At 43.4% G+C, this 25,874-nt stretch overlaps 1 protein-coding gene across 7 annotated transcripts in view; it reads left to right on the top strand.

Moving 5' to 3' along the window:
* Positions 1–25,874, top strand: part of Hecw2 (HECT, C2 and WW domain containing E3 ubiquitin protein ligase 2) — a 382,291-nt gene that overhangs the window by 201,109 nt on the left and 155,308 nt on the right. The window contains exon 1 of one of the 7 annotated variants that reach the window (XM_031367490.1): positions 10,678–11,057. The exons of the other annotated variants lie outside the window; for them this stretch is intronic. The gene's annotated coding sequence lies outside the window, so the exon portion shown is untranslated. Of the gene's footprint in view, positions 1–10,677; positions 11,058–25,874 lie in introns of those variants that run through there. 7 annotated transcript variants of the gene reach the window in all.

The raw sequence follows: 25,874 nt of genomic DNA, 5'->3' as shown, positions 1-25,874 counted from the left end.
GGAGAAATTTACATGTAAATAAAGAAAATATCAAAAAAAAAAGAAAAAAGAAAAAAAAAGAAAAAGAAGGCTGTTAAATGAAGTATAACACTAAAAAAAAGAAAAAGATTTCAGTGTTAGGCTTCACGTCTCTCTCTTGCATTCTGCTTTTCATTCTTAGGGAACAACATACCACATATAGAGAGGTACAATCATCACATTTTCAGAGTTCAATGAGTGTGCCTGTGGTAGTAGCACCCGGATCAGAAAACAGTTTTTCCAGTACCCCAGAAGCTTGTCTCCTGTTCTTTCAGTGCACCCTCTCATCAGAAGGAGCTGTTGTCCTAGCTTCCAGCACCATACAGATCTTAGTGAGGCTTTCATTGTTTCTTCTGAGGAATAACACAGAAGACCCCGGGATGTTTTCATCTGAAGTGTGCGGGGCTGTGAATTTTAACAGACACACAGACTGTCCAATGGCCATCAGATTAAGACTTAGGACTTTCTCAGTACCCCAAAATCCTCCCCCTTCTATTTACAATTAATAGAAGTTGACTTCTTCTAAGGCTGATGAGACAGCTTAGCAGATAAGGGCACCAAGCTCTTCCAAAGGTCCTGAGTTCAAATCCCACTGACCCCATGGTGGCTCACAACCACCTGTAATGAGATCTGACGCCCTCTTCTGGTGCGTCTGAAGACAGCTACAGTATACTTATTTATGTAAGTAAATCTTTGGGCTGGAGCTAGCTGGCCAACTGGAGTGAGCAGAGGTCCTAAAGTCAATTCCCATCAACCAGATGAAGGCTCACAACTATTTATGCAGCTATAGTGTGAACTCATGTACATAAAATAAATAAATCTTAAAAAAAAAAAAAAAGAGTTGACTTCTAAAACTGTAGGCCAAATTTGCCTAATCTGGGACTGTAAAAACAAAAGGGATTACATGGCTATGGTATCTGCGCCTCATTTATTGCCTTCTTGACCATCCATTGTCTTGGTGACACGAAAACTCCTTGACTTGTCCTCTGAGGCACTGCTTTCTAGGCTTAGGTTTTAGTTCCTGGTAGTGTCTTTCATCCTCTTCCACTGGCTTCCACATTTCCTGTAAATTGGAGATGACCATAAAGGTCTTAACTAGGGTGAGGCCGAGCCTCCATGGTGCTGCTGTGTGGTATACATCTGCATCCCAGCAAAAGATAAGTGCTCGATGCCTGCCTGTCCTATTCTTTGATGTTTTTAATTTTGGAAGGTTACATTTATTTCTTCTGTATGAGCATGGGGATATGGGTACACATGTATTACTATGCTTGTGTCTGTCAGAGGAGACCTTTCTGGAGTCATTTCTCTCTTTAAGCCATGTAGGTCCTGGTGATTAAACTCCGGTCATCTGGCTTGACACCAGTGCCTTCACTGAGCCCTTCCTCAGGCTCTTGGCTCTCCAAGGCTGATTTAGGTTAAAGTGCACACTGTAAGTTTCTCATCCATTTTTGCATGTAATATTTTCAAGCTGACCAGTTATTCCCTTCAGAGTTTAAATTCTGCGGGATGACTAAGTGAAGTTGCCATGCTCGGTGAGTGGCGGTATGTGTTTTAAGTTGTTCTAAGTTCATATGTTAAAGATATTTCATGTGTTTTAACGAGTTGCAGAGTCTTAGGGGCCAATGTGAAAAGCCATAAAAGGAAGTGTCTTAAGAGTAGTTTTAGCATTTCTGTGCATCTGACTTTGTTCATTAAATCACAACAATTTTTTTCATGTTTGACAGTCATTATGTTCCTGCCACTTCTGTTTTTTGTCTTCTTGTATTGTCTTTTTTTAATGAAGAAAGGTTTTAAAGTAGAAAACTTGCTTTTTTTTTTTCAAAACATTTTATTGAGATGTTTATATAGGAACTCTGGAGCAGGCTAGAAGGTAAAATCACAAATCGTAGTGAGGTATTTTTTAATGAAAATCCACTCTTAAATATAGCTTGTTAGGGAAGGGCGGAAGGGAACCAAGTTGTTACAGTTTGTTCCAGGAAAGGCGTCTTGGATGGATGCCATCTACTCTTACAAAGATGTCCTACGATTTCAGTTTTATTTGCTATATTTAACCTTTCCCAAAATTATGACGAAACGAGTGTGTACAATAATCTGAAGAAATTAGCACAATTACTTTAGTTAATTAAAAATAGGCAAGTTTTCTCTTCTGAAGATATTGCTTCAGTTTTAATGAAAATTTGAGCAGAATCTATTCACATGAGAGTTTGGGTCAGTCCAGAGCTCACTCCCTCTGACCAAGCTGCATTCTGGGTGAGCTGCCGCTGGTCTGCTTGGTGTAGTTGTTGTAATGAGAACATTCTGCAAGCTTCTTCAGATTTTACATCAGTGGTTTAGTCTTTCCTACTGGCCACAACAGGGAGACTAATACAGGTGATGCTGAGCTGCGCCTGGCTCCTTGCTGCTCACTTCATAGTATTTCACAATCCTTCAGAATGGAACTAACTTTATATCATTGCTCTCTCACCTCTGCAGGCAAGAGGACCAAAACTTCAGAAAGTTATTCATTTGTCTACGGTGTCTAATTCAGAAAGGTAACCAGAACTATCCTCACAAGCTGTCAGAGAGCTCTTAGTTAGAGAATTAAGGGAGAAAGTGTCTCACGTTGAATTACACAAACATTAAGGAAATGTAATGGACAAATTTGGTATGTTCATTTATAGCTTATAAGAACACATTTGGATGTGTAAAGATTGGCTTTATTCTTTTTCCAATAAGAGGTACAATAGTACTGGGGGAAATATCTTTCAGCCTTCCTTGTTAAAGGTACTGGCAACTAGGATGTGGTAGTTATTATTGTGACATTATCCATTGTGTAGACAGACACATACACCCAGGGTCCCCCTCTTACACCTTTTATAAACACTATGTTTAACTTGGACGTGAAAAACGTTATTCTTGGCAACATTTTTATAGCAAAAGTAGAAACTGCAGGGACCTCTGTGCCAGCTACTGACCAGAAGCAGGAGTTATAATGACTATGTCTGCACCTAACTTTTGACACTATTGAGAATGTCAATCAATCTTTCAAACTATGGCTCAAGGACAGCTTATATCAGAATTGGATGGATTTGTTATTGAAACACAGACTCATAATACCCTTTACCAACTGTGTCAAAATTTCCGTGATTTTCTTCTGGAAATCTGAATTTTAAACAAGAGTCCCAGGTGATCCTAACCCACGTGCAGTCAAATTTGAAAGCTGTTCTCTCCGGGAGTAAAAATCCGCATGGCATGTTTGGCTTTGACCCATATTATACCATATTAAATTCTAATACCAATTCTGAAAATGCTCACTAATGCAAATATGTTGGAGTTTCCTGATGCGTGCTTTCGGTAGGACATCTCTTGGATGCATTCCTGAGCTAACTGCTGTCTCAGTCATCATTGGAAATCATCTAAAGCATCACTGGAAAAAGGCAGTGTTTCCGTTTCACAGATCAAGGGAATATAATCAAGTAAAATGTTTTACACTGTTATTCACTGGTTTCATTTTAATTGCAGATTTTTTTTTTAAAAAAAAGATTTATTTATTTATATGAACACACTGTTGCTGTCTTCAGACACACCAGAAGAGGGCATCAGATCCTATTACAGATGATTGCGAGCCACCATGTGGTTGCTGGGGATTGAACTCAGGACCTCTGGAAGAGCAGTCAGTGCTCTTAAACCGCTGAACCATCTCTCCAGCCCCTTAATTGCAGATTTTTACATGCCTAAAATCTATGTCAATATCTATCCTTACTTAGAATAATATTATATTTGGAATAAAAACCAGCATAACTCTGACCCACGGCTCCAGCTGCATGTGTAGCAGAGGATGGTCTTGTTGAACATCAGTGGGAGGAGAGGCCCTTGGTCCTGAGAAGGCTCTATGCCCCAGTGTAGGGGCATGCCAGGACAGGGAAGCAGGAGTGGGTGGGTTGGTGAGCAGGGGCAGAGGGAATGAGATAGGGGCTTTGGGGAGGGGAAACCAAGAAAGGGGATAACATTTGAAATGTAAATAAAGAAAATATCTAATAAAAAACCCAGCATAACTTCCTTAATCGAGGTTGGAGGCTTTTTCTTACTTCTACCCCAAAGTTGACAGAGTCAGTGAAGAAATTTGCAACTGGCCAGAGTGCTGATAATAAAGAGATTGAGTGCTCAGTCCTAAGTCAGACATATGTATTAACCTCCACAGAACATATACACACATAAACACACACATACCATATACATATGCATAGATACACACATACATGTACATACATTCATACATACACACACATGCATGTGCATACACATAAACACGTACACCATATATGTATACATGCATACACACATACACACTCACACCACCACCACCACCAAGTCTCAGCACATCAAGGAAGAGAAGGCAGAGGAATTTAAGAGCTGAAGGGTGAGAGGAGTGTTGTAAAGTACTGTTGTCTGATCAAGACATGGCTTTTGCAAGTTGTGCCCTCACCCCAGCTGTTGGTTACATGCATGCAACCTAGATGAAAGTCAAGCTAGCCAAAATCCTGGCACAGGCCATCTGTATCTTTTTGTCTCTCAGATGGGAGACTGAGAGACTGCCTGGAAAGCTACTTTAAGAGTTAGAAGAGGGCTGTCAATATTTACTAATCTTGCTATTGAATTTGGTTGTTTGCCACTTCCTAAGCTAAATTTTAAAAATGTATTTCATATATGTATACCAACTTGGGGTTAGGTTTGAAGTCCTACTTAAAAAAAAAAAATCAGGGATCTGACTTTTCTGTACATTAAGAACAACTTTCTGATTCATGTAGAAATGTGTTTCCTTTGGGAGATCTGGGAATCTGAAAACAGTGAGTATGCCATGAGTATTTGTCTGCTTGCTTCCCAAGCCCAAGGGCAGAGGGAAAAGCTCCCAATCAAAACTGCAACAGAGGCAGGCCTGTAAGCTGAAGTAGTAGGTCCTGGTGAGGTCAGACTATAGATAGGCATGTGGGGCTCAGAAACACAAGCAGGATTCCTAAAGGCCTTTCTGGAAAAGGGTGGCCCCTTTCTGATGTGCACACCTGGTGTCGGTCTGTGTTGGGTGGCAGCGTAGAGGTAGCCAGCCATGGAGACACAGCTGGACTCGGTCGTCAGGTTGTATTGTGACCTGAAGATTGTATCTCTGGTTTCCCTGCTTTGCTGCCAATAAGCGCTCTTCCAGCTTTGGGGAATAAGCTGCCTTAGTTAAACGGTATCTTTAACTTTCTAAGATTAATCCATTCAACAGCCTCAAACCATAGTGCTTCCCTCAGGCATTCCCTTGGAATCGATAGATTTGAATGCCAGGGACTCTAAAAATAATCAATTGAGGTTTCAGGAAGTGATCTGGTGGAGCTGGGGGGGAGGGGAAGGGCCGGTTTCCATTGTTTTGTCCTTAGCCTTCAACTTCTTTCCCTGTGTAGATACTTCGGACTCCTAGAGCCTGCCCTCCCCACCCCAACCCCCCCCTTCCCGTGCCTCAACCCCTAGCCCCCTCACCCTCCACACCCCTCCTCTACCCACCTCCACTTCTGTGCTCTGGTCATTCTGATCCTTGGCAATCCTGAAAAGCGCAGCACTGCTTTTTGCCCTTGGGCCTCTGCTCTGCCCTTCCATGGAGGAGTCACCTCCCTTTCCTCTCCTCCAGACCAGCTGCTTGTCAGCAGCATCATCCCGGGCTCAGCTCTGTGACCTTCCTGTGAGTCCACAGATCGGGTCTTCTATGCAGCGGCTCACACTTCAGGCTTTCTCTTTTTCCCTGTAGAGAATGTACCCTCATATTATATATATATAATTGCATATTTACTGTCCCTTTTGTTTAGACCGCAGTATCTGCCCAGGCTGTAGTACCACACAAAGTCATTTTGTCGTAGTAATGAAAACACAGTGTGATATGTGAATGTGCCTCCTCCATTTTAATGCTGTTATTTATTTCGCTGACTTTCCTCATAAACAACTGTAAGCTGGAAAGCTGGAGAAGGACATAGGATAGGAAGGTTCTGGGGCCTGATCCAGGCTGCATGTTCTCAGTACATTTGTTGACTGTGGTGGAGGAGGTGTCATGTCTAAATTACCTGTGTTTTAAAAGTCCCCTGTTTGTGAAACAACTGTGTCCATGTGTTGGTGTGATTCCTACGCTCCAGCGCTTAATGTCTTCCCATATCCCATACTTTAAAGCTCTTCTTGTTAATTGGGAATTTAGTTCCTGCTCTATGTGCAGTATTGCGCATATAGTAGATTTTAAATCGATTGCAAAAGTAGCTTGTGCGAGGGTCAAGTAGGATCCTTTATATAGGAAAATAGCTTGTGGAGGCTGTTAAGACAGTGGATGGACCAGAATCTGGGAGTCAGCTGAGGTGTCATATGTGTGTATAACGATCAGGCCTGGAGACCTAATCCTGTACTGTGACCCTTCTAGTAACCCAGGGCAATCTGCTGCACTATCTCTAGGCAACAGCCGAGAACTCAAGGTTTTGGACTAGTTTTCACTGAGAATAAGATCAGAGACACTCTGTTATTAAGTCTGTTGTTAACTGGCTACAGCCACCTTTAATGCTAATAAGGGGAATGAATTAGTATTTCCTGGGCCGATTTACTGACCTAATGGTGACCCAGGCCATCATGAACCCGCTGGTAGGTTAGTTAGGATGCTGCAATTTTCAGGAGTATTACTTGATAAAGGCAGAATAATGTATGAGCCCCTGGCTTTGAGTATTGTTTAGATCTGGGTTCAAATCATGTGAATCTTCAACGTGAGCCTTCGTCTGCAGTCTCTTCCCCTGTTCAAGGATCTAACCTTCCTACCGACTTCATCTTTAGAGCACTGCGGTAGTGCTCAGTAGAATATTGCTTTTTGTGTGTGTGTGTCTGTCTGTCTGTTTGTTTTGGTTCTTACAGATAGTCTGGGTGCCTAGCTCTGGCTGGCCTCAAACTTGAGCTGCCTGCATCTCAGCCTCTTTACTGCCGGGAATACAATTGTGTGCCAGAGACCATTTTAAAAGCAAAGTCTTTATGTTCCTGGCGCATAGTAGGCACTCTATCTATATTTGCTACTGTTTCCCGAGACACTTAGGAAAAGCGTGGTGATTTTTGTCCCAAGACTGCTCTGGGTCCCAAGACAGCTCTGGGTTTGTCAACTATGGCTGGTGGATTTTCCAGCCTCAGACCCAGCATAGCTCAGTGGCTTGTCAGAGCATCCAGGAACTGGGTGCTCTTGTGATCAAAGGAACAACACAGAAGAAAATGCAGTATGCAGTCGTCAGCTATAAGGGGGAGCTGACACCCCATCTACCTCCTTCCACAGTGTCTTAGTCAGGGTTTCTATTCCTGCACAACATCATGACCAAGAAGCAAGTTGGGGAGGAAAGGGTTTATTTGGCTTACCTCCACATGGCTGTTCATCACCAAAGGAAGTCAGGACTGGAACTCAAGCAGGTCAGGAAGCAGGAGCTGATGCAGAGGCCATGGAGGGATGTTCCTTACTGGCTTGCTTCCCCTGGCTTTCTCAACCTGCTCTCTTACAGAGCCCAAGACCTCCAGCCCAGGGATGGCACCACCCACAAGGGGCAATTGAGAAAATGCCCCACAGCTGGATCTCATGGAGGCACTTCCCCAACTGAAGCTCCCTTCTGTGATAACTCCAGCCTGTGTCAAGTTGACACACAAAACCAGCCAGTACACACAGGAAACTCAACATAACACTAGGACACTTCACCTCATTTATCTGCATGTATTGGAAAGGTTTTGGAATCTTAGATTGCATTCGGCAAGCAGTTAGTAACTGCAGAGTGTGAGACAGATGGGCTAATAGCTTCGCAGAGCTCTTTTCTCCTTGAAATACTAATGAGTCTGAATTGGGTATTCCCCCTCAAACTCTTTTATAAGACTAGGGGGATGAAGAGATAGCTCAGTAGTTAAGAGCCCTGCTACTTTTCCAGAATTCCTGAGTTCAATTCCCCGCAGTCACAGGTGGCTCACAGCCATCTATAATGGGATCTCCTTCCTCTCCCATGTCTAAAGACATTGACAGTATATTCATATACATAAGTCTTTAAAAAAAAAAAAGAGGCAAGGGTGCAAGTTATATATTTTATTTTTGAAATTTTGCACCTATCCTCCATCCAACCTTTCCCATGAACTCTCTTAAATTCAGTCTCCACTTCTTTATTTCTCTCTCCCTCCCTCTCTCTCTCCCTTCCCCCTCTCTCCCTCTCTCCCTCTCTCTTTCCCTCTCTCTCTCCCTTTCTCTCTCCCTCTCTCCCTCTTTCTCTCTCTCTCTCTCTCTCTCTCTCTCTCTCTCTCTCTCTCTCTCTCTCATGTGTGTGTGTATATGTGTGTATTTCTAAAAACAAAGCTGTAGTCTGGTCAGTCTGTATATGTTACATATATACATTTTTCAGGACTGGCCATTTGGTTCTGGGTAACCAGCTAGTGTGCTCTGGGGACAACCATTTCCCCTGCTCTCAGCATTCCTTAATTGTTTGTAGTATTTTGTCTAACATTGAAGTCCCATGAGCTTTAGCTCACCCCCATTAGCATGTCCACCAGTATCATCATCCTTCAGATACTGTGGAGGGAGGCAGCCATGCTGGTGAGACTTCTTATGTGTAGCTTCTGATATTTCCAGGAGATGAACTCTGACAGCACACTTGGTAATCTTCTAGCTCCTTTCTGCCCCTTCTGAGATGATTCCTGAGGCTTAGGTGGGGGAGTAGGGCTGCAGATCAGTTAGGGCTGGGGGGACAACATATGGTCACTTCCTCTCTGCATTTTAATCAGTTGTAGTTTTCTGTGATAGCTGACTGCTACCAGGAAATGTCTCTTTGATGAAGGGTGAGATCTATACTTATCTGTGGGTAGAAGGATAAGTATGTAGAGTTAGGAATTATTTTGGTTAGTAAAGTGGGTTCTCCTCCTTTATCCAAGGCTAGCTTTGGGTAGTTGGCTAGGTTGATGCTCTTCTTGTTGAGTGTCCCTTACTTCCAGTTAGAAAGCTCCTGGTCACTGCCAAGGTGTGTGCGCTGTGGTGGCAACCTTTGGACTATTGTGCCGTGCTGATCCTTGCTTTAGTTCATAGGGATCATCGCTAGGTAGGACGCTTGGTTGCTTCCCTTTCCTGGCTGCTTTCAGGCTGCCTTCCGGTATCACAAAAGCTGGTCTTCAGGGGGGAGGATTTCAGGTCAGATCCATCCAGGCTCTCCAGGCTCTGTGTCTGACGTTCGTGGTGTTTACTGGGAGGCAACTCTGGAGAACAGAAACAGCCTGTACTGTTTGGGCAGTCTCAATCCTGACCAACAACTCAAAATGGGTTTCTCATACCTTTTTTCTGTTTTGTTGTTTGATTGGTTGGTTGTTTAATTTATTGTTGTTGTTGTTGTTGTTGTTGTTAAATAGTCTATGGCTCTTGAGTTGGAGCATCGTCAGCCCAGAAGGAAATGGACACACACACATATACAAACACACACACACACAAAAACATACACACATACAAACACACACACATACAAACACACACACACATACAAATACACACACACATACACACACACATACAAACACACATTATGAGAGAGAGAGAGAGAGAGAAGGAGGGAGAAGAGAGACCCCCATCTATACCACGCCTCTCATCATACAAACACACACACATACAAACACACATATGAGAGAGAGAGAGAGAGAGAGAGAGAAGAGAGACCCCCATCGGACTGGACATCCTACTCCACAGACACTTGCTCAGGCATGTTCACAGCTGCTCTATTCACCAAAGATTGGAAATGGAAATAAACTGAAGGTCCTACAACTGATGAATAGTTAATGAAAATGTGGAGCATATATGCTTTGGGATAATATTTAGCTATAAGGAAAAATGAAATAATGAAAATTTCAGGAAAATAGATGGACCTAGAAGACATCATATTGAGAGAGGTAGCCCTGATCCAGAGAGCTCCAAATTTTCAGATGTGAGTATACAACTTGGAGTAACTATGGAAACCAGGGAAGCAGAATGAGGTCATGGGGGGGGTGATAGCGACAATAGTAGTGTGGAAGTGATTTGATGGGGGAAATGGGGCCTTTAGCTGGGGGGGGGGGGGAAAGGAGACTAATACAGAAGAAAGGAGAGGTAAAATAACAAGAAGAATGTCTAGAGAGTTATAAGGAATCATTTTATTATCTATCTACTTAAATTACATATAAGTCTGGGTACTAGCTATATTGATAATTGTGGCCGTTCATGCATTAAAAGTAAGGTCAGAAGATAAGTTCTAAATTGATGAGTGTTTGGATATTTTCATTAAAGCTGTATATTGTTTGCAAAGGCTTTAGTTCTTTTGAATAATTTGAGGTGATAAGTCTACAGATTCCTCACTGGATTGATGTGACTGCTCCCAGTTCATTCACTAGCCTCATGAAAGGCGGTAGCTGCTAAATGGGAGTGGGGTAATACAGATTCCAGATAGCAGCTTCTCTATTCAGAGTTTATCAGACTGTGTGTGTGTGTGTGTGTGTGTGTGTGTGTGTGTGTGTGTGTACATAACTCGTTCCTTGGAATTCTCCCATGGAAAAGCAAAGGAAGGAAGCCGAGGGGAGGATGGGGCGATTACATCCTGTACCCTTTCCAGGGAGTGGCCACATCTGCCTCAGCAGAAGGGACATAATGTGATGTGTTTTTTCACTTAGGATGCCTGGGCAGTAACAAGACGATGTGTGGCCAGGGCGGCTCAGTGTCGTTCTCAGCTGGACAGGACTGGTCTGTATAGGTCACCTCTAGTTCTACCTAGTATTTCATTTCTAGACCATCCGAGGAGCAGGGGGAGGCAGCGCATTGGCAGAGTGGACTTGGCAGGCTCCCAGGAACACCTGAGGACTCCAGGGCCACTGCGGCCTCAGTTCTGGCTGCTGTGATAAAGCTGCCAAGGCACTAGGCCAGGTGCATGCTTTCAAGCAGAATGTGACATAGCCCTTCTTGCTGCTTCCTGATCGGGAATTGAGCTGATGGATTCTTCCCAGCAAAGACGCAGAGAAACTCTTGGGGATCCTTAAAGGTAAGGTACAGGAAAAGTCTGTACGCCTACCTGATTTCCTGCTCCAAGTGTTGGTTCGTGTTCTCTCTGCCTCTCTCTGAGAAGTTAGTTCTTTAGTGTAGTCCCCTCCATTGGTTACCGGTGGTGACTAGCGAGCTGTGTGCTATGTTTGTCACATTTAGTACTTGACAACGTGATGCTAGAGACCAGTGCAGGGATTAAGACAGGAAATGTCTGTAGGAAACAGGAAGTCCCCTTGTTGAATTTCTGGAGCCCCCTGGTTTGAGTGGATTGCTTCACTGTGTGTGGTAAGTACGGCTTCTCTCTCCACGGATACTTTTGAAAGTGCTCAGACTCCAAGTCTAAAGCGGGTTAGATTATCTGCCCCCAGAGAAAGTTATTTTTATATTTATTTTTTTAAATAAAATTTGAAGCTCTTCTTTCAGAGAATGAGGTGCTAAAGCACATTTCTCTTCAAAGGAAATGGTCTATGGACGAGCTTGTGGAGACGTGTCCCAGAGACCGTGGATGTAACGATGGTATTAAAATTAAAAACAAAAGAGGGTTATCTATGGGCGACACAAGGCGCTAGGGGCACAGAGACACAGAGAGATAGAGAGATAGACAGGATTTTCTGTATTCCAGTTGGCCTTGAAGTTCCTATAGCCAGGGATGACTTTGAACTTAGTATCCGCCTGCCTCTACCTTCTGAGTGCTGGGCTTACAGATAGGTGACTCTGTGCCTGATTTATGAGGTTCCTGAGATCAGTCCTTGGGCTTATGTGTTAGGCAAGAACTCTTCAACTGACTTATGCTGCCAGCTTTGGGAAGGTTTGTTGTTGTTGTTGTTGTTTTAAATAATTACAGTAAAGGAAGGAGGATGTGTAATCAAAACCCATTACTGTCAGTCCTGGTGACTTTTTATACACATGCTGCTGAAGATTTGATCTGAGTTCCCTGTGTAGAGAGAAGAGGGCACTTCTGTGTGGTTCTAATAGAACTAGACTAAGATGCATTCATTAGGCATGGAGTGACTTCCGTTCCAGAACCAGGCAGGTTTACAGAGCTGTGTGCTTTGGGGCAGTTTCTACTTACTTACTGTACAGTATTCTTGCATACAAGCACCTGTGTTGTATGTGCAGCCTTGTGGCAAGTGTTGGTTAAGAAAGTAGAGTCTGGGGCTGGGGAGAAACTCAGTCAGTAAAGTGCTTGGCATGCAAGCATGAGGACCTGAGTTCAGATCCCCAGAACCTGTGTAAGATGTTGGGAGCAGCAGCACATGACTGTAACCGCAGTGCTGGGCAGGCAGAGACAAGAGGATTCCTGGAGCTCACAGCTCAGCCATTCTAGCCAATTGGTGAGTGTGGCAATGTGTGCTTCTGACTCCAGTGCTGAATCAACAGACCAGGACAATCCCTGGGTCTCACTACACAGCTAGGCTAGCCTGAATGGTGAGCTCCAGCCAATGAGAGACCTTATCTCAGTGATCCTGGGGAATGACACCTGACATTGTCCTGTGGCTTCCAGATGCATATATCCAAACATACGAGAACACACAAACACACACACACACACACACACACACCACAAATCAAAATAAAAAACTAAAATGTGAAAACATGGGGAAAGAGGTTGAAGAAATGTGCTATTGCATATGAAAATCAGCTCCCTTTGAAAGAAGGTTGGCATAGATGAAAATGAAAAGTTCTACAAATGTACGTATTTCACTCCTGTGGTTTCCAGACTTGCACTGTCTACTCATATCCTCACTGCAGCCCTTCTAAGCCTGGTACCATTAATATTTTATACTCCAAGGAAACAGAACCCATGCCATAGAATGGAGAAATAAAGCTGAAACTTCTAGCTCCTGTAGTCAAACTGCTGCCTAGACTGTCAGCATCCAGAGGTGTGGTACCCAATTGCATCTGCAGGATAAGCTCTGCACCTGAAGACAAGCACACTTCTCTTGACACATAGAAGGTCCATGTGGACCCAGTGCTAGGGATGTAAATGTGTTGCATTGAGGTTTCTGCTAAGTGATGGGAAATAGGAGCCTTCTGTTCTGACTGAACAAGTAGAAAGCTGGGTTTTGAGGAATTGTTTGGCTAAAGAGAAAGGCATAGAGTAGACCTAAATAATGAAATTACATGGTGATGGTTTGATGTGGAGAGGTGAGAGGTGGGTGAGCTACCTTTCATGGTTGCTGAACTGGAGTCAGAGCTTGGTCCATGGCCTTTCACTCTAGACTGGATATTTACATGTGTCACACAGCTCTGTCTGCACAGGAGGGCAGGTAACAGGAGATGCACCATATTCAGATCTTGACTGTGGAACTAGTGTTTGCTTGTTCGTAAGCCCCAGGGACTGTCCTCATTCCTTCCACTGGCTGCTGGGCACACAGCAGACAGCTTTATATTTTAATGCATATCACTTTACTTCCCTCCTTCAACTTCCAGTCAGTGACTTTCCAGCAAGCTCAGTGTGGGTGATTGCTGGGGTATGGGCAGACACTGACATGGAGTACATAGGAACATGGTCTTGGAGCAAGGTTCTAGAATTACTATGTAGGTACTGGAGGTCCTCCTCATCTTGAACATATTTCTAAACCTCTCTGATATCATTTCAGAGATCTGTTGGTGGTTTTAATGAACTAATAGAGTTTAAAATGCTGGGACAGGGCTTGACATTATGTAGTTACGTATCTGACTGTGGACACTCACCCCATCAGAACAAAATCTCCACTCCTTTCGTCCCATCTGAGTCTTTACCACGTGGAACACTGCCCAGTCCATAGTGGACACTCAAAGAATATTTGATGATCTGTGTTTTAACACTGTGATTTTCTCTATCCTGTCTATAATTGTTACTTTCTTTTGGTCTTTTGTGGCTTAAACTGCTTAACTTTGACCTACTACCTTGTTTCCCCAAATTAAAGCCTGTAGAAAATGATATTTTTTATATATTTGTAAGTGGTTTTCCTTAATATACAAAATAATTGATTGTGAGTTGTATACAGTTGTGGCACACTCCACTGCTGCACCACAGATGGTGAACCAGGCAGGGCACTCTGCTGCGCTGGGCAACATGGGTGCCACTGGGTGGTGGCAGAGCTAAAGGGATTGGGAAGGATGGCTCAAGTCCTGCTAGAGGTCTGGTAGTCTGGAGCGCAGACTCGAGTGTCTGTCTGCGAATCTCTGTCCTGCTGGGTGGGGATTCCAGTCCAGGCAAGGAGCAGAGGGAGACAGCTGCCAGAGTCCTTGGCAGGTTCTCGCTTCTTGGGACTCACAGGCAACGCTGGACACTGCGGAGGAGCTGAGAATGAATTGGGGGCCCCAGAGCAGCTCAGTATACCCTGAGGCTGAAGGGAGAGAGCAGGCAGGGGCATGAAGTGGCTTCCTGGTGATTTGGGTGCCTCAGGCACAGTCTGGTCTCCTGGCTGCAAGTGCCAGGCTCACACTGCAGCATGTCTAGGCAGTGTGTCTAGTTGAAAGGAGCCAGCAGTGGTGGCACACGTCTTTAATCCCAGCACTTGGGAGGCAGAGGCAGGTGGATTTCTGAGTTTGAGGCCAGCCTGGTCTACAGAGTGAGTTCCAGGACAGCCAGGGATATACAGGAAAACCCTGTCTTGAGAAAAAAAAAGAAAGAAAAGAAAAGAAAAGAAAGGAGGCAATGCATGGTTCTAAGATGTTTTATTATAGAAGATAAAGAGAAGATATAGAAAAGTAGTGGCCAGCCATCTCATGTGGCTGACATGGAGAGGGGGAAGGGAGGAGGAGAAAGTAAAGATAAGAAGAGGGTAAGAGGAAAGAGAGAGAAGAAGAGGAAGAGAAAAGGAGAGGAGAGGGGAAGAAAGGAGAGGAGAAAAGAGGATAGGAGAGGAGAGGGAAGGGGAGGGGAGAAGAGGAGAGGAGAGGAGAGGAGAGGAGAGGGTACAAAACTGCCCCTTATATGGTGGGCTGGGCTGTCTGTCTGTGGGGCGGGGCATACCTGGCTGTGGTCAGATGACTGGGGGTAGAGTCTAGCCAGAAAGCTGGGAACTTGGGGCATTGTCTACACAATTGATAGCACAGGCTAGTGAAGTCAGAGTGCTCATGGAATCAAGCTATCCGTGTCTGGGGACGTGTCTCCACATTTTCCATCCCTTGTGAAATCTTTCCCTGAGTCTCCAGAAGCTAAGACTTGCTCAACCAAAACACAGGCTGCTTTTCACGGTCCCACATACAGTCATGTGTCATTACTTTGTCCATCCATTCTCTGAACTATCTGCCCTTGACTTTTCCACCTCCTGCTTCTCTGCTTCCTCCTTTTAAATGGTTTTTTTCCTCCTGCTTTTATGTTTCTCGAGTGTGTGTGTGTGTGTGTCTGGGTATCTGTGTGTGTGTGTGTGTGTGTGTGTGTGTGTGTGTGTGTGTGTGTTCACTAAGCAGGGTCAGCTCCGTCTATATTTAACTGACCTATTGTGCTGGCTGGATTTATGTCAACATGACACAAGCTAGAGTCATCAGAGAGGAAGGAGCCTCAATTGAGAAAATGCCTCTGTAAGATCCAGCTCTAAGACATTTTCTTAATTAGTGATTGATGTAGGAAGGCCCAGCCCATTGTGGGTGATGCCATCCCTGGGCTGGTGGTCCTGGGTTCTATAAGAAAGCAGTCTTAGCAAGACATATGGAATAAGACAGTGAGCGGCACCCCACTATGAACCTCTGCATCAACTTCTGCCTCCAGGATCCTGCCCTGATTGAGTTCCTGTCCAAGTTGACTTCCTTCTGATGAGCACCAATATAGAAGTGTAAGCCCAATAAACCCTTTCCTCCCCAACTTGTTGGTCATGGTGTTTTGACACAGCAATAGAAACCTCAACTAAAACATCCATAATATTTTAGTTAATCTTTTTTTATTATATATATTGATTAAGTCTAATGAATGAGCACCTTTTTCATCATTGTGGTGGTTTATGGTATGGCAGAGAAGGAATGGTGGTGGGAAGCCTGATGTCTGTAGTGCGTGTGTGTGTGTGTGTGTGTGTGTGTGTGTGTGTGTGTGTGTGTGTGCGTATGTGTGTGTGTGTCAGTTACTTGTTGCATGATACTGACCAGGAAGTGAGGAGAGATTGGCTGGAAATGGGATGTGTTATAACTCTCAGGCCCTGGCTCCAAGTGACCAACTTTCCAGCTCTGCTTTCTGAAGGTTCCACACACTCCCCAAACAGCACCACCTACTGGGACCAGCCATTCAGGTACATGAGCCTCTAGAGGACATTTCACATCCACACCCAAACATCAGATCCTGCACAAGAGAAAATGTACATTTACCTTTTGCTTTCACTCATATTACCCTCTATCTGCCTATCTTCCTCTGCCTTCAGGCTCTCTCCTCCTCTTTGTCCTCCCCCCCCTCTCACACACACACACACACACACACACACACACACACACACATATACACATGAGAAAAACATCATATTTGTCCTTTTGAGTCTGAATTTACTTTTCTAATTCTATTTCCCTGAAAATTGCACAAGTTCATTTTTCTTCATAGCTGAATAAGACCTTATGATGTATGTACTACATTTTTAACCCATTCATTCAGTGATGGGCACCTTAGCTGTGCTGTGAGTAGTGCAGCACTAAGAATGAAAGCATACTCAGGAGTGGTATAGCTGGATCATATAGTACTTGTAATTTTTCTTACTTTTTCATTGGATAAATTTTTATATTTAATTTGAGCCCTTTATATATTCTGGGCAAGTAATTCTGTCTAAGTCCCCCATCCTATAGTTTTTCTCATTGCTCTGCTGATTATCTCCTTGGCTGTACAAAAGCTCTTTTATTTAGTGTTATCCCATTTGACAATTCTTATTATTCCCTGACCTGTTGGAGTCCTTTCCTGGAAGCCTTGGCCTGGAATTATGTCCTGAAGCATTTCTCTGCGTTTTTCTTTAGGAGTTTCTGAGTTCCCCATCTTCTATTAAGGGTTTTGATCCATTTTGAATTGGCTGTTCTTCATAGAGAGAGATGTGGTTCTGCTTACATTATTTCAGATGTAGACATGCAGTTTTAGCAGCTCTGCTTGTTGAGGAGGCTCTTTTTATCATCTATGTTTTGGATATTTTCCTCAGAAACCAAGTAGCTGTAGCTGTTCCTGCATTGCTTCATTTCTAGGTCATCGACTCTTTGGTTTGCTTGTCTGATTTTGTGTGAGTAGCATGCTGGTTTTGTTACTATAATTCTATCACAATTTGAAGTCAAGTATTATGATATTTCCAGCACTGCTGTTTCTTCTTAGGATTGCCTTGGCTGCTTGTGGTCTTTTGTGCCTCCCTATGAATGTCTGGATTGATTTTTCTAGTTCTGGGAAGTATGAGACTGGAATTTTTATGGAGAGTCCACTGAATCTGTAGGTTGCTAGGAAAAGATCATTTACTCCAATCTTTATGGTAGAAATTATGTAGCCTCAGGAAGTTTTGTTCTTCCCTATCAGGCTTGGGACATAGATTAGGATTGAGGTATTTAATCATCATCATCATCATCATCATCATCATCATCATCATCTTAGAATACTCTGTAAGGGTATTCCTTTTGTTAGCTCTTGTGCCAAAATGTCTACCAAGTCACTAAATGCCATTAGAAATAACCTATCGCAAATGACTCACTATACTTTCGTAGTGTTATTCCTTATAAATTTTTACAATAATCAGATCACATGCAGGTTTCTTGGTTGGCATACACAAACCATCAGTTCATTTTTCACTTGAAAAATTATCAAAGAGCTTGCGTTTTCCTAGGTCCAGTGTCACAGACCTATAACCTCAGCTTTCGAGATGAAGGAAAAGGGTCACAAATTCAAGGTGGCCTGGGCTGAAGTGTGAATTTATGCTTACCCTGGGCAACCCAGTGATACCCTCTTATGTCACAAATAAAAAGCAACAAGAGAAGTGGGGAGCTAGAGCTCAGGGGAAGCCTGGGCCTAGCATGGCAAAGTCGTTAGTCCTACCACTGAATACTACTAAATACTCAACTCTTACAAATCCTGCACAAGAAAGGATTCTGTTGGAAAAACTTGTAAATCTTCTGTTAGAAATATTCTGAAAGTCTTTGCCAGAAAGGAACTTATTGGACTAGGGTTGTTGTTCCATAGTAGAGTCCTTGGCTAGTGTATCAAAGCTTTGGCTAGATCCCCAGTGCTGCAAAAATATAAACTAAATAATGACCAGGATGACAACAACAGCAAAACCACATTGAAGATGTTTTAATGGCCTTTGCTCAAAACTTGTCATGTGATCTCCTTGTGTTAGCTGCAAAGCTTAATATCAGCTCAACATGCTTGCATTGAGATTGTTAAATGGAAATCATGGTTCTAAATATCGAGAGTTTAGAGTGATCTCATCTAATTGTCTAATAAAGCCTACCATAAGATTTACAGTATTGTTCTTGTTTGTCTCTGCTCTGCACAAGGTGGGTAGCTTATAGCCACTGTTAGGTGTTGTGCTCCTGCAAATAACCCCTCAGCTATATTCCCATAAGCAACCCTAATAAAACCTACTGGCTCATACACAGAGAAAAGGCACCTTGTGGATTCCTCGGTGAGAATGCTGTTTCTCATCTGTATACTTCAAACAATATAATACTAACATTTAGTTACTATCATATAGTAATCAAGAGAGAATACTAAGATACTCAGTCAAGACAGAGTAACGTGAGCAGGCACAATTTGAAGCACTTAGGATTCTTCAGTGGATGGGACAGAGGAATCTTTGAACTCTTGGAGTACATTCTATAGAAAAGATAGACAATATCTTACATGTTTAGCTAGGTTAGATAGCATGTTAGAAGGTGACAGAATTATGGGAACCAAATTGAGCATGGCAAGATGACCCAAGAATGCTGGAGGGGCAGCTGTCATTCTGAGTAAGGTAGTCAGTGTGTCTCACTGAGGGGGTGCTTCATAAGCAGTGACTCTGAGAGGAGTAGAAGTATATGGGAATGAGGGGCTTTCTACACATGCAAAACTACCAAAACAAGCATCCCAAGGCAATGTTGTGGCCTCCTTAGAGGACATAAGGAGGCCAGAGACATAACTGGGAAAGAGTGTATAGCCGTGTCTTGCAGGGCATTTCAAGCCTTCATTTGAAACTTGGTATCTTGAAAAATTGAGCAGAAACTGCTTGTCTTAGTTAGTGTTTTACTGCTGTGTACAGACACCATGAACAAGGCAACTCTTATAAGGACAACATTTAATTAGGGCTGGCTTACAGGTTCAGAGGTTTAGTCCATTATCATTAAGGCAGTGTTTAGGCAGGCATGGTGCAGGAGGAGCTGAGAGTTCTACATCTTCATCTGAAGGCTGCTAGAAGATTGGCTTCCAGTATGAGGGTCTTAAAGCCCACACCCACAGTGACACACCTACTCCAACAGGGCCACACCTACTCCAACAAGGCCACACCTCCTAATAGTGCCACTTCCTGGGCCAAGCATATTCAAGCCATGACACTGCTCAACACATCCATGTTGAATCTGTGCTTGAAACGGATTCTTACAAGCCATTGCTCGCCCGCTTCCCATTAGCTGACATTCTCAGCTATGACTCAAATTCCTGGGATGTGTTTAATGAAAAGAGTCCAGATGTATCTTCGCACTGATCTGTCAGTAATATGCTTCCTTGTCAAAGTAATCATTTGATGGACTAGTTTAAGATGCACATTTTGTATAGGAAGTTGCTTGGCAGTTTTTGCCTCTGTCCTGAATGTCTGGAATTGTGTATGTTCTGGCTGGCAGTGGTTAGGACTTGGCTCTGTTCCCCAGCGTGGATCTAGTGAAGCATTTCATTTTCTTCATGTACTTCCCTCAGTTATGAATGATGTTCTGTACAGCAAATAGCAATGAAGCATCTCCTCCACACAGGTGGCGCTAGGAGTGAAGGAGGAGGGGGCACACATTCTGTTCCATCCTTCCAGAATCCCCATTCTGAACAGCAAGCAGTGCTCTCCAGCAGTCAGCCTTGATGAGGATGAGGATGAGGATGAGGATGATGATGACGACAACTGAATTGATTTATTATGATTTTATGTATATGGATGGTTGTTTTGCCTACATGTGTGTATGTGCAACATGTGCATGCCTGGTTCGTGAAGAGTTAGACCACCTGGAACTGGAGTTTCAGACAGTTGTGAGTTGTCATGTTGGTACTGGGAATCAAACCCAGGTCCTTAATCACTGAACTGTTTCTCAACCCCCCATCCCCGTCTCCAGTCCTCTTTAATGCACAGATGTCTCCAAGCCCAGAGCTTGTAGTCTTGTCATGAGATCTTCTTTTTGATTTTCTCATATTTTTTAATTGGTTTATTTGGTTTGTTGATGTCTTTCTTGAGTTCTTTATATATTTTGGGTATTAGCCCTCTGTCAAATGTAAAGTTGGTGAGGATTTTTTCTCATTCTGTAGGTTGTCATGTTGTCCTATTGACAGTGTCCTTAGCCTTGCAAAAGCTTTTCAGTTTCACAAAGTCCCATTTATCAAGTGTGGGTCTTAGAGCCATTAGTATGCTGTTCAGGAAGTTGCCTCCTGTGCCAATGAGTTCAAAGCTATTCACCACTTTCTCTTCTATTAGATTTAGTGTATCTGGTTTTATGTTGATGTCTTTGATCTACTTGGACTTGAGTTATGTGCAGGGTAATAAATATGGATGTTTGCATTCTTCTACAGGCAGACATCCAGTTAGACCTGCATCATTTGTTGAAGATGCTTTCATTTTGCCATTGTATGGTTTTGTCTTCTTTGTCAATATCAACTGTCCATCAGTGCGTGTGTTTATTTCTGGGTCTTCAATTCTATCCCATTGATCAAACCTGTCTATTCTTATGCCAGTACCATGCAGTTTTTTATTACTACTGCTGAGCTCTTCTTAATTAGCCTTCTCCTCCCTCCCTCTACTCCCCTCCCCATTTCTGTGACTGTTTTGTCTTATAATATACCGTTGTCCTTTCTTACCAGTCTATTTTTCTCAGAAGATTGTTCTAACATCCAAAATGTCCATATGAGTAGCTCTAAGGCTACCCTTATAGTGTGAGTTTTTAGTTACCCCGCTTTATGCTTCTGGCAGATCATGCTTCCAGCCACCTGCCCAGGGAGGGAATCTTTGGATGCATGAATGAACACACACACACACACACACACACACACACACACACACACACACACAAGCTTATTTTTATTATGCCATCTAGCTCAATGGCTAGGCACTTCTGATCCTCTGCCTGTTACCTAGTGGCCCCTTCCCCGAAATCCCACATGGCTGGTTGGCCTTATCTTCTGCAGCTCCTACATCTGTCTGTATCCAACCAGTACATGGTGATTTCTCTTCTCCTCCCCTCTGCATCCTAGCCCATGCAACTCTAAGGGTCCTGCCCGCACATCTCCTTTTGCCCAGCCATTGACTGCTGGCATCTTTATTGATTAATCAAAAACAAGTTGGGGACAAGGAGCAAGCGTTTGGGCACACAGATTCCCGATTGAATCAAAGAATTAGAACCAACCTCCAGCAATCCTTACTAGTGTGTAAAATTTCAGACCACTGCTGTATCCAACCGTGCCTGACACATTCGTTTTTCTTTTTCCATCCAGAGAAGGTTTTGATGTAACAAATTCGGCACCTGGGGCAACTGTGTTTTTAAAAATGCTAGTTTTCTTGAGGAAGTTTGATGGTGGTTTTTCAGAAGACCTAGTGAAATTGATGATCTTTCTCACCCCTGCAGTATGCTTCAGATCTGCATTACAGTCAGAGTCTTCAGTGTTGGGGTGAGAGAGATTTCAGTAACCCTCTACGTTATGCTCTAAACCACCTCTGCTTACAGTTCTGCAGTCTCCGTTGGAAGAGTATGCCTTGCCCAGATTAGAACAACAATTTTCATTCAGATCTCAAATACCAGATTGATTGTCTCCAGTTCACGACTGTAACCACAACTAAGCTTGCTGTCTTGTGATCCACCATCCTGGGTGGAGGTGGAGTTGTTTTCGATTTATGTTCAAGAGAAAATTGAAAATCATCTTATGTTTATTTATATCTTTTTTTTTTTCAAAAATACAGAGAGGAGATAGAATTACTTTGAAGCGAAGGGGAGGTTGTAGGCATGGCTTTTCATTCGGCTGACACAGACTGTTACTCATCTACGTAAATTTCTTGTATATTTTTGACTGCCCTAGGTTGGTTAGAATTATACTGGGGTCTTTGAAGAGGTTTTACCTGTTTGTTTTTACTTTATCTCTAGTGTCTGGAGGGTCGTTAGGTACTCGTGTAGATATAGAGACATTTCAAAATCCAAAATATATTTTAACATGTTTAATATGCCTGGCGATATATCCTATATGTTGTTTTAGTAGAAGAGAATTTATTGTAAGTTTTCTGTCAATTCGAAGCTTGTGTATAGGAGAAATTAATCTTTTATAAATAATTTTATGCCTGTTGCTCTTTTATTTTAGGTTTTCATCGTATTTTGAGAATGAAATGAGAAAACTACTCTTTGTAATTACATGTAGGTTATTTAATTAAATCTCAACTCCTTCATCTTTCTGTTTGATGCTGTAGCTTCTTTCCTAGAGAGGCAGTGGATGGTCCGAGACAAATGCAGAAGTTTTATGCATGATAGCAAAACAAATGGAAAGAGATGTGAAAGGGAACAGGGCAGGCAAAGGGCAGGCAAATCTTGGAAGCTGGCGTGTTTCTGGGTTGAGTGGAAGACCTCTGGGGGGGGAAGGTTAAAGGTTAAGGTGAGAGAATAAAATGGGTTGTGGGGAATGGGATCAACAACACTGTTGTTGAAGGGAGTGGAACCTTGGACAAGAAAGCAACCAGCAGGCATGACTATCGAGAGATAATAGAGAGTAGATCTTGAAAAGGGCAAGAGTGATGAGGCCTAATGTCTTCCATCATTTGGGTATTATGGCACCCATGGATCTGTACTGTAAGTTAGAGGGAGGCTAGAGAGAGAATGTGGGGAAAGTGAGATAGATTTGGAATTACCTTTAAGAGAGATAGACAAAAAAAGTGGCCAACTACAAAGGGAACAACCTCTAGTGTATTTTAAAGACTAGAGGTATTTTTACTTGATTGTAGACGGAAATGGATTTTTAATTCCTCTATATTGCACTTAGAGAAAATTTACAATTCTTTGTAATTGGTTACTGTTTTTTATTTATTTATTTATTTATTTATTTTAAACTCCAGATTTTATTCCCCTCCTGGTCCACCCTCCAACTGTCCCACATCCCATACCTTTTCCCCAGGCCCCTGTCACCACAAGGATGTCCCCAACACCCACCCCACCCCCACCAGACCTCTAAACTCCCTGGGGCCTCCAGTCTCTTGAGGGTTAGGTGCATCTTCTCTGACTAAACCAGACCTGGCAGTCCTCTGCTGTATATGTGTTGGGGCCTCATATCAGCTGGTGTATACTGCCTGGTTGGTGGTCCAGTATCTAAGAGATCTCGGGGGTCCAGGTTAATTGAGACTGCTGGTCTTCCTACAGGGTCACCCTCCTTAGCTTCTTCCAGCTTTTCCCTAATTCATCCACTTGGGTCAGCTACTTCTGTCTATTGCTTAGGTGCAAATATCTGCATCTGACTCTTTCAGCTGCTTGTTGGGTCTTTCGGAGGGCAGTCATGATATGTCCCTTTTTGTGAGCGCTCCATAGCCTCTGTAATAGTGTCAGGTTTTGGGGCCTCCCCTTGAACTGAATTGTACTTTGGGCCTGTCACTGGACCTTCTTTTCCTCAGGCTCCTCTCCATTTCTATCCTTGCAGTTTTTTCAGACAGGAACAACTATGAGACAAAATTTTGACCCATTTTGGGATGGCAACCCCCTCTCTCACTTGATGCCCTGTCTTCCTGCTGGAGGTGGGCTCTACAAGTTCCCTCTCCGCACTGTAGGGCGTCTGGTGTAAGTTCCCTATCTTTGAGTCCTGATAATCTCTCACCTCCCAGGTCTCTGGTGCATTCTGGAGGGTCCTCCCAACCTCTTATCTCCAGAGGATGCCTCATTTTATTCTTTCTGCTGGTCCCTAGGGCTTCAGTCCTTTTCCCCCACCCAGTACGCGATCATGTTCCCCTCTCCACTCTGTCCATCTCCTTTCCCTCTCAGGTCCCTCCTTCCCTTCCCATTATGACTGCTTTCTTCTCCCTCCCAAGTGGGATTGAGACATCCTCACTTGGACCCTTCAGCTTGTTAACCTTTTTGAGTTCTGTGGGCTGTATCTTGGGTATTTGACACCTTTTTTTGACTAATATCCACTTATTAGTGAATAAATACCATGCATGTCCTTTTGGGTCTGAGTTTCCTCACTCAGGATGATATTTTCTAGTTCCACCCATTTGCCTGCAAAACTCAGGATGTCCTCATTCTTAATAGCTGAGTAGTACTCCAGTGTGTAAATGAACCACATTTTCTGTGTCCATTCTTCTGTCGTGGGACATCTGGGTTGTTTTCAGCTTCTGGCTATCACAAACAAGGCTGCTATGAACATAGTGGGTTATGAGAAATGTAATTTTTAGGGAAAATGTCAGTCTACAATAACCACAGTATTAACAGTAGGAGTGTTTCCTGCTTGCTAAACTATGGTGAGGGATAACCCAAGAACTAGCCCCTCAGTGTTAACCTTCTGCTCTCTACCTCATTATGGGATGTCTGTATTCTTTTGAACCTAAATACTCATGTATGCAGTTAGGCATTGGAATTTGATGGGTCAACCTTTCCTCCACATCCCAAGACTTTCTCTGCTTTCATGCTTTCTTCCCACCCGTGTTCCATATATGAGGAAAAACAAAAAACAAAAAAACATAAGGCCATTCTTTATGAGCCTGTCTTATTTTGCTTAGCGAGATGCCTCCCTGTAAATGACACAATTACAATCTTCTCTGTGGTCGAATAACCCCCCTTGTACATCTCTACCACAGTTTAGTATTAGTATTAGTATTAGTATTAGTATTAGTATTATTACTATATTTACAATCCAGCCATTGCTCCCTTCCATTCCCCCTTCCCACAGTTCCTCATCCCTTTCCTCCTCCCCCTGTTTCAGAGTGGGTGCTCCCTCCAATCAAGCTTCCCCCCTTCCTGAAGCTTCAAGTCTGTCCAGAAGTAGCATCTTCTCCTACTGAGGACAGACCAGCCTGTGCATGCCGCCTGGTTGGTGTCCCAGGGGTCTGGGTTAGTTGAGACTGCTGGTCTTCCTATGGGGTCACCCTCCTCTTCATCTTCATCTATCCTTCCCCTAATTTGACCATGAGTATCTGCCTCTGTTTCAGGTTTCAGTCAGCTGCTGGTTGGACCTCTCAGAGGTCAGCCATGCTAGGCTTCTGTCTCTAAGCACACTATAGCACCAGTAATAGTGTCAGATCATGGTGCCTCCTCATAAGATGGATCCCAAGTTGGGTCGGTCACTGGACCACCTTTCCCTCAGTCTCTTCTCCATTTTTGTTCTTGTAGTTCTTTTAGACAGGAACAATTCTGGGTCAGAAATTTTTACTGTGGGTTGATGATCTCTTCACTTGAGGCTCTGTCTATCCTGGAGGTGGACTCTTTGAGTTCCCTCTCCCCACTGTTGGTCATTTCATCTAAGGTCACTCCCATTGAGTCCTTAGAGTTTCTCACATCCCAGGTTTCTAGTACTTCTAGAGCATTCCCCTCTCCCTCCCCAGAGGCTGCTTATTTCCATTCATTCTGCTGGTCCTCTGAGCTTCTCTCCTGCCTCTCCCCACCTGATCCTGTTCCCCTTTTTCCCTGCTCCTCCCCCTCCCCTTTCCCATCCAGGTCCCTCTCTCCCTCTGCCTCCCATGATTATTTCCCTCAC

The sequence above is a fragment of the Mastomys coucha genome, unplaced genomic scaffold (assembly GCF_008632895.1).
Source record: "Mastomys coucha isolate ucsf_1 unplaced genomic scaffold, UCSF_Mcou_1 pScaffold14, whole genome shotgun sequence".
Lineage (NCBI taxonomy): Eukaryota > Metazoa > Chordata > Mammalia > Rodentia > Muridae > Mastomys > Mastomys coucha.
The sequence above is the reverse complement of the archived record's forward strand: the minus strand, read 5'-3'. Positions and strand labels throughout refer to the sequence as shown.